The 15,778-nt window shown below is 42.5% G+C and overlaps 1 protein-coding gene across 1 annotated transcript in view; it reads left to right on the forward strand.

Annotated features, from left to right (window-relative positions):
* The first annotated feature begins 488 nt into the window (after positions 1–488).
* Positions 489–15,778, forward strand: part of SNCAIP (synuclein alpha interacting protein) — a 100,776-nt gene continuing 85,486 nt past the window's right edge. The window contains exon 1 of the mRNA XM_054178424.1: positions 489–682. The gene's annotated coding sequence lies outside the window, so the exon portion shown is untranslated. The remainder of the gene's footprint in view (positions 683–15,778) is intronic.

Genomic DNA, 15,778 nt, shown 5'->3' on the forward strand with positions numbered 1-15,778 from the left:
GTGGGGGCGGGGAGAAGAAAGACTGAGAGGGGTACGAAAGGGATACATTTAAGAGACAGGACGTCTGGACTTGATGATCTCAGAGGTCCTTTCCAACCCTGAATGACTCTATGAAACGAGTGTCTCCCAAGGCAGGTAACACCCGCTCAACGAGAAGATGCTGTCGCAGACGTCGCAGGGCGGTAGCGGCCACCCGCCGCCGGCCAGAGGCAGCTCTGCCAACCCGGCTATCGCTGCCAGGCGGCCATGCCGTTGCCGCTCCCCCCGCGCCCGCAACGGCAGCCCTAAACACCTCCGCGTATGGGCCTCTCCGCTCCCCCAACCCCAAACGGCGCCGGTCACGTGGCAGCGCCCCCCGCGCCCCAAGACCGCGGAGGCATTGTGACGCAGCAGGCCTCCTCCCCTCCTCCTCCTCCTCTTCCTCGGCAGCCGCGACGGGGAGAGTGCCGGCAACGCGCTGCCGGGGCCGCCCCCCTCCTCCCGGTGGAAGGGCAAGGGCAGAAGGCGGAGCAGCGGGAGCCGGGCCACTGCCGGAGCTCTGCCTGTACCGGTGGGGAGTGGCGTAGAGGCGGGGGGGGCGGCAGTTGAGAGGCGGCACCTGGGCCCTTTCCGTCCCCCCCCATCCCTCCCGCCCCCGTCTCCATCACCCGGCGGCTGCCGTGAAACCAAGCGGAGGGGTGAGGTGAGGCGGGAGGGGGGGCTTTGTTGCCGCCGACAACGCTGTCCATTGGGGCGGTGGGAGGTGTGGGGCGCGGAGCCGGGCACGAGGCACCTCTGCAGGGGAGCATGGCGGGTGCGGTTAGCGCTGGAGGAGCCCAGGCCGACCTCGGGGGATTTGGGAGGCGCGGACGTGGGGTGCCCGTGCGGTGGGAGAGGCGGACGTGGGGCGGGAGCGGGGCTCGGGGTTGGCAAGCCTTGGCCCCTGCCAGCCTGCGTCAGGGAAGTGTTTTCCGCATGAAATCAGGGCTGAAGGCGGTGAGGTTTATTTGGGCTGAGCATATCCGTGATGTCAGCTCTTCGAAGTGCCTCACCGGACCCCTTGGAGCGCGGTGAAACCCGCTGACACCCGAGGGCGACGCAAATCTGCTGCTCCACTCGGAGCCGTGCGTCCCTCGCGGGAACGCAGCCCTCAGCACCCGCCTGTCTCACTGGGCATCCCGAGAACTGGAAGAAAATCAAGTAGGAATTGCATGTTTGTAACTGTGGAGAAGCAAATGCCAAGTTGTCTGGTAGAAAAAGTGTGCCTTGGCTTGAACTTGGGTCAGTCCGAGACCGTGCTTTTGCAGCACCAGCGATCAGACCTTATTCATACCCGTATCAGTGAGTGTTTTCATGCGAGAAAATGGAATTTTTATTGAGAACTCGGGGATCATGTCCTGATAGTGCTGGATACAAACCAACTCCTGAACAGCCTCAGTCTTCATTGTCAGCGTTATCACCTCGTGGCACTTTGAATGGTTGGCTTAAAGCCACAGTTCTTAGATATTAATCAGGCACAACTGCTTCTTAAAAGGACTTCCCCACCCCAAAACCCACCAACAAACTGCTAGTGGCCATGGTTCCATAGAAAATCTTGGAAACATGGCCTCATTGTGCACCTCAGCGATCCAGACACAAAGGTAACTGAAAAACTTTTAAGCTATTCAGAAGCAAATCACTTGATTGTTGGACGCTTTTGTGATATTTAAGTGGCTTAAGGAAGGGTTACAGTCGTAGCGTGGGAAAATCAAAATTACTTTGTATCTTGTGCAGATCACTGATCCTGCATCCCAGAATTATGTTGAATGACGTGCATTGTAGTTAAGCCTTGTGCACCATGCTGTAGCAGACTTTCAGTGTCCTACCCGTATTGAATTTAGTAGGTGTACTTACTGCACGTACTCCCAACAAGCCATAAATAATACAACCCGTTGCTTTACTACCACCCATAAACATGAGTTTCCTCACCTTCTGCAACTAGCTCATGGGCTCACTGGTGAACATGGTAAGCCTCTTCATACTGCTAAGCCTGCAGATATACCGGGTGTTATACAGGATGATTTTGCACCCAAGCTGGAAACCTGATTTTGAGAGCAAGCTTGAAAGATTGTTCCAGAAGGAGTTCAAACAGTAAGAAGTGGTTTTCATCTGAATAAAACAGGTCACTACAGTTACAACTCCAAAACTGTACAGTAACTTTTCCGTTAGGTAGTCCTTCAGTTAACACAGAGGCATAGTGCCCATGCCTGGTATGAAATGCTTCCTTTGTAAGATGTGTTGTATTTAATTTTCTGCATGTTTTCATGTGTCAAAGACTGACTTAGACAAAATGACTGTTCCACTTCTATCGGTCACTAATGGTATCTTAAACCAGCAGTTCATTTTTCAGATGTTTGTGATTTCTGGTCTGTGTCATTTGCTCAGTGTGCTGCACAAAACAAGTGTGCCTTGTAGCTTGTTGAAAACGTGGGCAAAATAGATTATCAGGCGAAGGGGCCAACAAAAAGTTCCAAATCTGAGGAGCCTGTAAGAGGCCAGCCTGTTAACCTCCTTGTTTGAGTAAGTGGTCCAGTATGGGCTACTCAAGATACTTTAAGTGGCATTTTGGCATAAAGAGATGGGCCATCCTCCAAATAAGAAAGTCCAATAGAAGATAGCAAATTGTATTAGATATAAACTGCCCCTCTTAATGTGTCTGGGGTGTTGGGTTTGTTGTTGTTGTTGTTGTGGGGTTTTGTTTGTTTGTTTGTTTTCCCTCTAATGACAGAAATGTGGTAAGTATGACATGATGTCTTTGGGGCCAGCTTCTGAGTTTACAGAAGCAGCATGTAAAAGATAGACTGGTGGGCAAGGTGGTTGAGTAGTACCTTTGGAGATGCAGTCTCTTCCTCTGCATACTGTGAATAAGTGATAGGTCACTTAATATTCTCTAGAGGTACAAGAAGTCTTTCTCCAAAACGTACCTGAGGTGGGACACCACCTGCACTGATAAAACTCCCAGCACAGTCCTCTTCCAGAATGTCTCAGTCCTAGGTTGTCTCTACACCCGCAGCAGCTCCATCCTGCTTGGACACTTGCCTCATTAGAACCGGGAAGGGGAAAGTGTAACAGCTCTGCTGTGGCTGCTTTAGTTTGTGTCCTCTGAAATGGAAACGTGGGTAGCACTGCCTCTGCACTGATGAGGTGCCAGCGAGAAAGGGGAACGTGCAGCCAGAGGCAGCCAGGTGCAGCGGACCCAACTGTCACAAATAGTGCAAAAGTCATACTGCCAGTAGCGCAGGGATGCTGGCACTTGTAGCATTGAATGGAGGCATGTATGCATGGAGTGGTGATGCTGTACCTTATAAGCACAAAGACCAGTAGGTTCCAGGAGCCTTTGTGGGAGGTAGTGTGTAATCCTCCTTCACTTGGTTTTGTAAACATTCAGCTGGCGGGATGTGCAGCAGTCTGATTACCTTCATGAAGCTCCAGAAGCAACCCATAAGTTGCAATCATGGTTACATAAGCAAGAAGGAAAACAGAAGGGAAGTACTACTATTTTAATTTTAGTTTTATTAGAATAAACCTACATCTCTTTCAGGTTACAGACGAAAGTGAAGTGCTGGAAGGAGAGTATTCTCATCTGTCCTTATGCACCCGTGTTAATGCTAGGTAAAATAAAATTCACGTTTTTCAGGTGAAACTCTTTGTAAGGAATCCATTTGCCAGTGCTTTACTGTATATTCAGTGATTTTCTACTGTCAAAATGCACATATTCATTGCCAAGATGAAAAATACATTGCAAAAAGTTGAGAAGTACTGGAGTTTGCAAGGGCAATTAGCTGTTCTTTTCAACTATGGTCAGAAAAGGACCATAACTAAACTAAAGGAAGTAATGCTTAGGTAATTGGCAAGCTGACTTGGAGGAGCACTGTGTCTGTGCTTTCTCTTTTTCTGGCAGATGTCTGTTTCTCAAAGGAGGCAGAGAAGTATAGGTTTAGGTGGAGCAGGTGCATAGTAAACACAAGGGATTGCCTCTTTAAATGCAAATGTGGTTGAAACAGATTTATGTGCACAATGAAGCCATTGGAAACAAGAAAATAGAACATACACATCAGATACCTTATTGATTTAAGGTCCCAAGATAGTTTCTAACAGGGGGAAAAAGATAATTAATTATTGTGGTAGAAATATTACCAGTTGCTTACTCATCTAAGGTGGAACTGTAATTTCACCTTTATCTTAGAAGTTAAAAATATCCAGAACTCTGAAGATCTTAGAGGTATCAGAGAAATACAATTCAGCTGTCATAGTTTGGCAGTTAGAGCAGTCCTTCATTAGGTACATTTTCTTGTAAAGAGGATTTACAAAAGCTTATTTTCAATATGTGCTTGATTTGCACTCTATTAAAGAATTATTAAGTAACACTTGAAAATGTATTTTTCTGGTTAAAGCTGGCATTAGGTTTGTAAGGTTTGCTGTAAGCATTTCCTTTTGAGTTCCACTTCCTCCCCAATTCTTGTTTACTGTGAAACTGCTGGCATTATTTTTCTTTGTTTATACTGGAGAAAAAGGCATTGTCTCACTTATCTTGTAAACTCAGTACAGTGTATTACATGACCTCTCCTTGTGCATAAATCTTCTACTCTCTGCCCCCATCTGTTTTATTGTTACTATATCAGTCTGGAACTTACAATTGAAAATTAAATTCTAATCAGGAACTTAGCACTTCCCTTCAACACCCACCCCCCAACCCCCCCCCCTCCCATTTTAGCAAGCTTGTTTACATCTGTGAGTAAAGATCAGGCTGTGCTGCATAGCTTTGTCACATGCACATGACAAGGGGATGTACATGGTTACGATTCGAAGCTGTATAGCTCTGCTGGTTATTCATCCATGTAAGAATTGCAGAATCTGGCCATACTGACTGGCATTTTTTCTTAAGGAATAGGAAATAACTTTTAACTGTCCATACTAACAATATGTAACTTTTGGCATGTTTATATGTGCATGTACACATCTCATGTTCATTTACTAAAATACAACTGTAAATATTCTGCCTTTTGTATGCTGTGCTGTCAGTTCCAGTTGAGTCACAGTAGTGAATTTATGAAGAGCCCAAGAATTTCTTTTGATTTGGCTCAAGATTTTAAATATTGAAGTTGTCAGCATGGTAAGAGAATAATTTGAATATTTGTAAATGCTGTGTTCAAGATGTTTTTTAATAACTAAAAAAACCCAAATGAAATAAAGCAAAATAAAACTGGGAAACATAGTTCACACAGAAGCACCAGAATGCTAGCAAGATAAATATGTCACATTCCTGACCCACACTTCTATTGTGCTCGGTCTAAGTATATTAGTTTCTCCTATTTTACATTCAAGAGGTTTAAGGTATGTTTCCCAGTTATGCTGGGATAATTTTGCAAATCCATATGTTCATTACTGGATAAAGCACAATATTTGTGCTTGTTGCTAGGACATAGGCAGAAATTTATCTTGAGTAACAGAATGGAATCACCAGGAAATTCAGTTATACTTAGATCATTAATTATTTGCTTTTCATTAACCTAAACCAGATTTTAAATTAGAGGTAAAGGATTTTATGCTGGCAAAGTGTAAGCAGCTTTGAATATATACTGTAATCTTGAACTCCGCCCTTACTTTTCACCTCATATCTGCAGAATCATTTCCTGGACCTCTTGACTTACACTTCATATTTCAGTTAACAGGCATCCATGTGGTAGATGTGAATGAAGTGAGGTGGTGTACCCTTGGAACAAGCAGTGGTTTAGAAGGAAGATTCAGCTTTCCACTGTCCTTTTGAATGAAAGAATTTCTGCAACATCTTGATATGATATTTAATTAAAACAATTCCATAGCTTAATTTTCAGGAGGCTGAGTTTGTTTATATTCCTCTATATACATCTTTGTGGTGGTTGGTTGGTTTTTTTTTGTTTGGGGTTTTTTTGTGTATGGCATTTTAAGTTTTCCATTGAGAAAGAGCTACATTAAAGTCTAATAATGATCACAGTAGTTACTGTTATGATTGAACCGGCCATATCCTCCAAAATATGCTGTCAAAACAAGCAAGTTGTAAGTTGAAAATTTGTGACTGCACATGGTGCAGTTCTGAAAATTAATGGCTGGAGGTTTTGCATTTAGTTCAATGTGCTTCTGTTAATGATTGCAATAGTGTACCATCTATCTTTGACAAATGGTGATGATACTGCTTTTTGGTGATAAGCTGATTCTAGATTCAGAAATCCTCTACTTACAATACATTTCTTGAAACAGTGGTTTGCAAGCACCAATAGCTGAGAGGTTAACATAAGGTCATTACTTGCTGTTCAGCTTTATGAATCTGCTACTGGTATATATTACACAAATTTAGCAATTATCTCAGCTGCTTGGTAGTGCTTTTAAAAGCATTGATGTAAGTCTAATGGGTAGGTTTTTCACACCATGCTTGGCAACTTTAGTTGTCTTTCTCAGAGCAATTAAACTCTCACCCACCACATTAGAGTTGTCCTTGAGGGTCATGGATGAAGCACATTGGAAAACAGAGTAATGAAAATACTGTTTCTGCTTGTTACTGTGCTGCTCCCTATGTGGAGGAGTTAACCACTGCCTCTCTGCACTTCGTAGTGCTTCCTGATTCAGATCTGAGAATAAAATATCTGGAAAACACTTCCTGATGACCTGAGGTTTAGCTGTGACCTGAGTGCTGAGATGGGCAGGTCTGGACAACTAAGTGGAGCAAGACTGCGCACTTTCCACAGAGAGCAGCGTAGTATTTTTGTCCTTAGTCTCAGAAATTTCTGTATTTCTCTAGCTCGCTTCTTCCCATGGTGAACTAGCCTGTGTGTAATCCCTGCTGATGTGATCCAATTCCTACTAGAACTTCTAATTGTTTGAGTCAACACTAGCTTGTTTCTCTTTATACTCTCCTCATAAGGCAGCTAAGCGTGCTGAAGAACTGCATTCCTTCTTAACTTGTCTTCTGGTTGTGATTTAGCAAAATGCACACAAAATCTCCCTGGAGTGAATCACTCATTACACAGTCAGTTTAAAAGCATGCGTAAATCCCTTTGGTCACTTGCTGGACAAATGGTAGTAAGCCATCCTTGAGAGTAGGTAATGTCAGTAGCACTTTGTAGCTTGTAGAGGCTGTAGCATTGCAGCGCTATAGTAAATCACTGCTTGAAGATTGGAGGTCCTGAATTTTAATTTCTTTAGCACCTTCTGGGTCGCTGCAGTAGTGGATGGTGGCATTGTTAGAATTTGATGTTCTCCCAAAATAACTAGCTGTGAGTGAATCTGTGGATGCTAATGTGCCTGCTTAGGTTTGGGCTTCACCATCCAGTGTTAGTACTTTATGAAGAGCAACGAGTGCCATTTATGTGGAGCATGCTTGTTTCCAGCTGCCTGTAGAATGTAACAGTGTCTCTGTTAGACAGTAAAAGTAAGTGAGTTGAGGTACCTGAAGGATGAGGTTAATCTGGCCTGACTTTGTGAATCCCCACAGGAAAGGCCAACCAGCACACCTTACAGCGTCCTCCAGAAGTACAAGAGAAGCATGCTGTGTAGGAGGAGTAATTAGCCCAGCTAATACAATTTAACAAAATGGACTCTCTGGCATGTGTTCCCCATCAGGTCCCATATGCTTTACAGTATGTTCCCAGGCTTTGCTTTATACAAATGCAGTTTTTAGATTAACGTGTCTACAGTAGCGCTATTTCTGGATGTGTCTCCACTGCAGTTAAGTAGTGTGACTGCAGGACATGCAGACAGATCTGTACAAGCTTTGATCTATATATGATGTGAAGATACGGCAGCCTAGACTGAAGAGAGAGCTGTCCAGGCCTTCTGGACAGATTGTTAAACCACACTGAATTATTTTTTCATCTGTCTTTTCTGCTATTTTTAACTGTGCAATCTAGATAAGCTCTGCTGTGGATCCTTCTACACATGCTGACATAAATTCATGACTTCATACCCACTGCTTCACTACAATGTTGTCAGTGAATGCTCTGCATCTGGGTGTGTGAGCCTTATTCTTTGTACTAAGACAGTCTAGTTTTCTTTTCCACTGGGTCTGGATGTTTTTTTCACTATTTCAATTCCCCTCTATAAAATGTGTAACAGAGTGTAGGAGAGGATTCTGGCAATTTTCCACTCCAAAAATTCACTGGTCTCTATTCCAAGCTTGATTGTTAAAGTCAGGCTTAAAGAACTCCAGATCCAAACCACACATTTTTTGCAAGTGTTAAAATCCAGAGGAGAGACCAGATTCAAAATCCAGAGGATCTGACCAGGTTCATGGAGCAATGTTTAAAAGTTATAATTTTAAAACATTTATGAAAGCATTGAGTATAGATTACTGTTTTGTGAACAACTATTGTGAAATTGTATGAAAAATGTCAGAAATGACAGTGAAGTACAACAGCAGTTATTAAAAGGAATTGAATGTATTTTTAAGAGAAGTAATGTGTATGGGTTTTGAGTATTTCAAGGAAGAGCCCTGCACTGGTAAGAGTTTCTTGGTTTGGCTTCTTGGTTTTGGTGTTTGGGTTTTTCATTTTGTTTCTGGTTTTGTTGTTGTTGGCTTGTTTGTTTGTTTGTTTTCCAGTTGTTTTTATTTGTTTGCTTTGATTTTTGTCCATTTTGTTGGTTGGTTTGTTTCAAATAGATATTTGAGATACTAAAAAGCCACCTGGGTGCAGTCCTGGGCAACTGGTTCTAGTTTGGGCATTGGACCACGTGGCCTCCAGAGGTCCTCAACTGTTCTGTGATTTGTGAAACACTGCAGAGATAGAAGAGGCATCATTATAGTTAATACAGACTATGCAATACTGATTACCCTATGTCTCTGCCTCTGTGATGGTGGCCTTGTATGATGCTGAACATGAAACCCAAGGCATTATACAGCAGGTAACCACAAAAGCTGTACGATTTCACATTTAGGTTGCCTACAATGAGCCTTTAGGTCGTAGATATGTAGAAATAGTCTTCTGCTTCTAACAGTTGTCAGTAGGGAGGTACGGACAGATACAAGGGTACTTCCATGTGCTGTTTATGATTGTGGCCTTTCTGCTGTGTTATTCTGTGGCTTTCCATTAGCCCCTTTGTCTCTTGTTTCCAATTCCTGGGTAGGGATAATAATGATTTCACATCTCGTAATGGAGATTGTGAATGAGTTATTGAATGTTTCTAAAACACTTGAACAATACTGCTGAGCATCCTTGGAAAAGCACTAAAGATATAAATGGTCTTCCACTTACTATAGGGCTTAGTCTAAGATAAGTAAGATTTATACTAGCTAAATACTAGCAGGGAGAAATGGAAATAGCCACCAGATATTTCTGAGTAGCTTTAGTTGTACCCTGCATGAGGTAGAAATTCTTTTGTAAAACATTAAAGTGTGATCTATCAGTTAGACTTTGTATCAAAATCAATACTAGCAAATGAATGTTCCCATGTGTAAATTTAGTAACACTGCGTTTTTTTCTGATGTGGTGAGGTGTATTTCACAAGGGACCTTAAAGATCATCTAGTTCCAAGCCTTCTGCCACGATCATGCCACGCTATGATCATACCCCCCTGCCATGTTTTGATTTGGACTAAATTAATGAGTCGGGAATTATAAAAATATAGTTACCTTTATTTTTCTGAAAACCCCACCCCAAAATTATGTACAAAACTGGTTACATTTTATTTACAGGTTCTGTTCGGTCGTGAATTTTACAAGGGTGCTTATGGGCAACTTTAGTACAATTTAGAGGATTCAGAAAATGGAAAAGGCTAAGCCACAAGATAGCTTTACCCTGCTTACAAAAGCAGAGAGAAGCCAGGACCCTAGGGAAAGCCGAGAGTCGGATTTTACTCACGAGGACGGAGCAGGAATTTGGAGATGGACCCTGGGTCTCTCCTCGGTGGCAGCCTCCAGAACTGCAAGTTTATAATCCAATTTGTAGATCCCATGGCATAAATCCAAAGGAAAAGGGACCCGCCAAAGTTAAAGTGTCCTTAGACACGGCTCCCACGAGGCAAGTCTTGGGGAGCAGCACGCACTGAGCAATGCAGGCGAAACCGCGCTGCTGGCGTGTTTTCAGTGAATAACCGGAGTTTACGGCAGAGGGTCGCTCCAGCGCGGGCAGGGAGGAGGACCCCAGGGTAGGCAGGTCCGGAGACACGCCAGGTCCGGGTGCTACTGGCTAATGTCGCCACGAATCTATTGAGTCCCAGCATGAATCCCAGGAAACCGAGTCCAGAGCCAGTCCGAGTCCGCTTTCTCGTCACTCAGTTTAACATTTCCTTAGACGATGTGTCCAGCGCCAATATATACTGGGCACGAAGAACCCAGCCAATCACAATTCCAAATCCTAGCGTGGGTGAATACACATGAGGGACTTAAGCCACTGGTGGGAAGAAAGGCCCTTTTTTGCCTTTCCCCACTCAAGCCCCCAAGGGGAGGGGAAGACAATTTCGTGCCTTTGCCTTCCCCCATTCAAACCTCCGCAGGTGGAGGTGGGGGAAGCACAGGGCTGGGGGTGGTTGGAGCACCCTGCAACAGGTTTCTCAAAGCTGTAGTCACCCTGGCCTTGAAGACTTCCAGGGAGAGGGCATCCACAACTTTTTTGATCATCCTGTTTTAGTCCCTCACCACTCAGTTAATAATTTCTTCCTTATATCTAATTTAAATATACCTTCTTTAAAATCACTGCCCCTTGTCCTGTCAGTACACTCCTTGATAAAGAGCCCCTATTCATCCTTCTTTTTACATATTGGAAGGCTGCTATAAGGTCTTTCCAGAGCCTTCTGCACTCCAGGCTGAACCACCCTCTCTCAGCTTGTCCTTATAGGGAAGGTACTCCAGTGCCCTGATCATCCTCATGGCTGGTCCATGTCTTTCTTACATTGGGGACCTCAGAGCTGAATGAAGTACTCCAGATGATGTCTCACAAGAGCAGAGGGTTGTGAGTGCATGTTGCTGACTCATATGCAATTTTTCATCCACCAGCACTCAGAAGTCCTTCTCATAGCTTTTCTCAATCCACTCATTGTCTAACCTTTATTTGTGCTTGGAATTAACCTTACCCATGTTCAGAACCTTGCATTTGGCCTTGAACTTCATGAGGTTTGCATAGGCCCACTTCTGAGGCCTGTCAAGAGCCCTCTGGATGGCATTCTTTCTCTCCAGGCTGGTGTGTTTGGCAAATTTGATGAGTGTGCACTCAATCCCACTGTCTTTGTTTCCAACAAAGCTGTTGAACAGCCACAGCCTGAATACTGGCTCCTGAGGAATGCCATTCATCACTGATCTCCACTTGGACATGGAGCTGTTGAGTGCTTGTTCCTTATCCAACAAGTGGTCCATCCTTCAAATTCATGTCTTCCCATTTTAGAGACAAGGATGCCATGCAGGACAGTCTCACATGCTTTGCATAAGTCCAGGTAGATTTCTTTAATGTAGTTTTATAAATGTAATTTGATTTTTATAAAGTATTTTAGGAATACTCTGATAGAAGACACTGAAAAATTACTGCTTAAAATAATACCACTGCTTCTATGGTTGGCCTTTCTGCCATCATCTCATCCTGCACTTTTGTTAGAGCTCTAGTATCTGTGCAATTGAGAGCTAGTCTTGGGGCATATATGCTGCTCATATTATTTCAAACAAGTGGTATTGGATAGCAGTACGATAGCTAGTAGGACAACACTGTGTAGCTGCAGAAGTGGAGTTGCAGGCTATTTCTGACTTCTAAAAAGGAAAAGTAATGACACTTTCTGAAGATAAAATTCAAGATTCACAAACATAGATCTCTCTCAAGAATAACTGAACTGTTGTTTGCTGAATTTTACATTTTCCACAAAACTTCAACTGAAATAAAAAGGCTTTGTTTGAGAGTGATTAAATTTATAGTAGTTTACACTGTTTGACTTCTAAGATACTTTGCAAACAATATCATAGGGTGTGTCTTGGGAATTTGATAGGAAAAATTGTCAGGTTTTTCTGTCCTTTTTAATTTTTTAAAATATATTCACATAGATGTTAGTGGTCAAGTGGTATTGCTAATTACGAGAAGAGTTAATATTTACAGTGAAATTAAGTGCTTTTTAATAGTTATTGGGGGTTATTTTGTTTTGTTTTAAAAGTAAATACCTACAATCACAGAATCACAGAACTACCTGGCCTGAAAGAGGGCCATGAAGATGATCTTTGGGCTGGAGCTGCTCTCCTATGAAGACAGGCTGGGAGAGCTGGAGAAGAGCAGGTTCCAGGAAGGACTTAAATCAGCATTTCAGTATCTGAGGGGACCTAAAGGAAGGCTGGGTAGGGGCTGTTTAGAAGGGCTTGTAGTGACAGGACAAGGGGCAATGGTTTTAAACTAGTCTGGGGTAGAGTTACGTTAGACATTAGGAGGAAGTTCTTTAGAATGAGAGTGGTGAAATACTGGAACAGATGTGCCCAGAGAGGTGGTGGAGGCCCCATCCCTGGAGACACTCAAGGTCAAACTTGATGGGGCCCTGAGCAACCTTATCTAGTTAAAGATGACCCTTCTCAATGCAGGTGTTTGGACAAGAAGACCTTCAAGGGTCACTTCCAACCTGATGTGGTCTGTGGTTCTATGATTCTATGTTCTGCATGATGTGCCCTGCCTAAGACTGACTCACATAACACATGGTAGTATGACGCTGGTTATCTCCTGGTCCCCCTGATTGTGGCTGTTACTAAAACCCACTTTGCATCAAAGGGAAGATTCACTTTGGAATATTTAAGTTTGTTAGAGTTTAGCCATTTAATGTCCTAGTGAATCTCAGTGTGCATCTGCCCTCAGTCTTCTCTTTTCCAGACTGGAATGACCCAGTTCTTTCAGTCCTTCCTCATGATAGAGATGATCATTTTCAGCGTGGTTTTTATGGAGGATAGTAAAGATGTTGGGGAAAGCTGGTGTCTAAAGATGAATGTGGACTAAAAGGGCCTCTGTAAAATCTACTAATAGTGGATGAGGAGAGCTTTGGTGGAAAGTTTTGGAATGTGGTAGTAGGTTACAGATCCTTACTGGCATCACTAGAGGAAATGGTTTACTACTTCTATTAACAGATACTCTGCTTGGTAAATCCAGAGAGTGCTTTTCTGTCAGCTGCTACAAAGGAAAGGCTGTGCTGTCACATTTTGCATAAGAATGTTTGCATTTTGAAGAACTAAAGGTGTTACTTCAACAGCTGGATGATTTAGTGGATTGATTTCAGGTGTTGGAATGGGCTGCTCAGGGAGGTGGTGGTGTCACCATCCTTGGAGGTGACATTTAAAAGATGCGTGGATGTGGTGTTGAGGGATGTGGTTTAGTGGTACTAGCTTAGCAGTAGTTGTGGGATTGTGAGCTCTAGGTGTGAGCTGGACTTGACCTCAAAGTTCTTTTCCAATGTCAACAGTTCTATGGTTCTATGATTCTGTTGTATAAAAGTTAAGAGTGGGGAAAATGGGTGCACATGGAGGACAGATGGGGAAAATGGTTTGGCCCTTGTTGCAGAAAAAACATGTGAGCAGGGACGTGTGTAGACTTCACACAAATGGTGGATACACTTGACATTCTGTGACCCTTGCAGGGAATGTTACTTACATAGGAGTTTTGCCTTGAATTTATAATTAAAGTTCACATGAAGCAAAAGGTCATCATGGGACTAAATGCAGGATATATATTTTGGCAGGCAAGTGTAAATAAGACAAGTTCTAAGTTTCTTATTTCAAATACAGCGTTTGGATGTTACAAACTTAAGAGAGCACCATTTGGCATTGGTTCTTTTGCAGAATATTTCTAGAAGTAATTGAATAGATCACTATTGGACAAGAAGGTGTTGAAATTGTAACTGATGATTATTGAATTTGGATTCAGGAATTTGAATAAGAAAATGAAAGATGCAGGGAGGTGTTTGAACAGAGCCTTTTTCTTATCCTAAAGATAACAGTAAAAAGCCCCAAACCGCAACATGACCAAACAGATGCTTTCATGTGTTCAAAACACACCGAGCAAAGCTATCTCAGATTACTTAGTTTATTGAAGGAACGGTTATAAATGACATGTGTTCTCCAATGAAGAAAGCATCTTAGGAAGATTTATAGGGCTAGTATACTGATTAAATTAATTCCACATTTTTCTATGATCAGTGCCACTGTAGAAGATGAGGTGAATGAGGCTGTTGCATGGCATTAAGGAGGCAACCAGAGCCAGAATTTGAGCACTGTGTCACAAAACTGCAGTGCCAGATACTATGATTTAACTGAACTAGTTGTAGTGAAAGCAGAAACTTAGTGATCACTGCTTCAGTGCTACTCCCCCCAGTGCTGCTGCTGTTGATTCAATGGAAAAAAGCAGAGACCTCAGTTTCTGATTTTAAATGAGAGTGCAATGAGTCACATCTGCTTTATTAAAGACGTTGACACAGAATTCCCCACCTCCTCCCAAACCAACACATGGTTTGGAAAGGCTGAGCCCTGCTATGCTTGATTTCATCCTAACATTAAGTGCTGGAGCCTGCGTTAGCAGTGGTAGTTGCCATAAGCTCTTTGCTGTTCTGTCTTTGTGGCCAAGTATCTGGCTCCTTGTGGATGCTGTTACTAGGGTGTATTATTTTTGGATTTTTACACAAGAACTAGGCTACCAAAAGAAGGCGTCTTTTTTATTTCTGTAGTTCATGAACTTGCAGCAGCCCTGCAGATGTTGAATATTCTTTGCCTTTGCCAAAAGACTGCAGAGGTTGTGAGCACTTTTATGGCACAGTACTTTTCAAATTTTACCTGGAATAAACTGTAGTTGAAGAAAAATATCATGCCTATTTGTATGTATCACTTTCTTCTCAAGCTGGTTAATTTCCTGAATGTTATGTTTAGGTCTTGTAAAAATGCATGCCTCTTAAGCATTGCTGAAGTAAACACAAGGACAGTGTGTACACTTACACACTCTTCCTCATGCAGTGTTTCTTTAGTTTGGTAAACAGGCGTTAAGTGTGGAGTGGTTTAGGTGACAGATGGGCTTTATACTTTCATCTCCTGTTCTGGATGTAATGGTCAAATTTTTATTTTACTTTGTGTTTTCTATACAGAATGTGTCTTGTCTAATTACTTATGGTATATTACAAGACTTGGCAGGGAATGTGGAAATCAAAAATAAGACATTGCTAGTATTGAAACAGTTAATTCCTCCTTAGTTGACCATTTTACTGAATAGCTGCACAAGGCTGTGCTCCTTCTTTGCTTACATTAGCAGTGTTCTGATTGTGTCAAGTAATTTAGGAGTCCTGTCGGCTGATCTCCCAATTGTCATTTGGTAGGTACCTCTTGAATTAATGAAAAGCACTGGCTTTAAAGTACAGTGCACTGTATTTTAGTCACCAGTACTCTTTGAAATAATGAAGTGAACTGTGAATAATCTTGACATGAAATAGCACATTTTATGTCTCCCTTTCAGTGTTCCAAGCAACCATGACTTAATCCATGTAAGTCTTTGGTTCAGTCTCACATCTAAAGTTTTATGGAGGATTTACAGAAATGTTGAACAGCTCTAGTACTTGCACATGATTGATGCAGTGTTCTATATATATTTTACAGTTCTCCATTGTAAATTATTTGGTGTTTTAGTATTAAAAACAGATGACAACCTATAGCTTTAGGATTATACATGCATAAGAGATGGCTATATAGCTATACATACTCCCTGTATTTGTGATTGTTGAATCTCTATATTACATTAAAATGTATATTTCATTTCTGCCAGCAATCAAGAGTCACTGGAAAATAATGGGAACAATCACTTGA

This window comes from Dryobates pubescens, chromosome Z (genome assembly GCF_014839835.1).
Source record: "Dryobates pubescens isolate bDryPub1 chromosome Z, bDryPub1.pri, whole genome shotgun sequence".
In the NCBI taxonomy this organism is placed as follows: Eukaryota; Metazoa; Chordata; class Aves; order Piciformes; family Picidae; genus Dryobates; species Dryobates pubescens.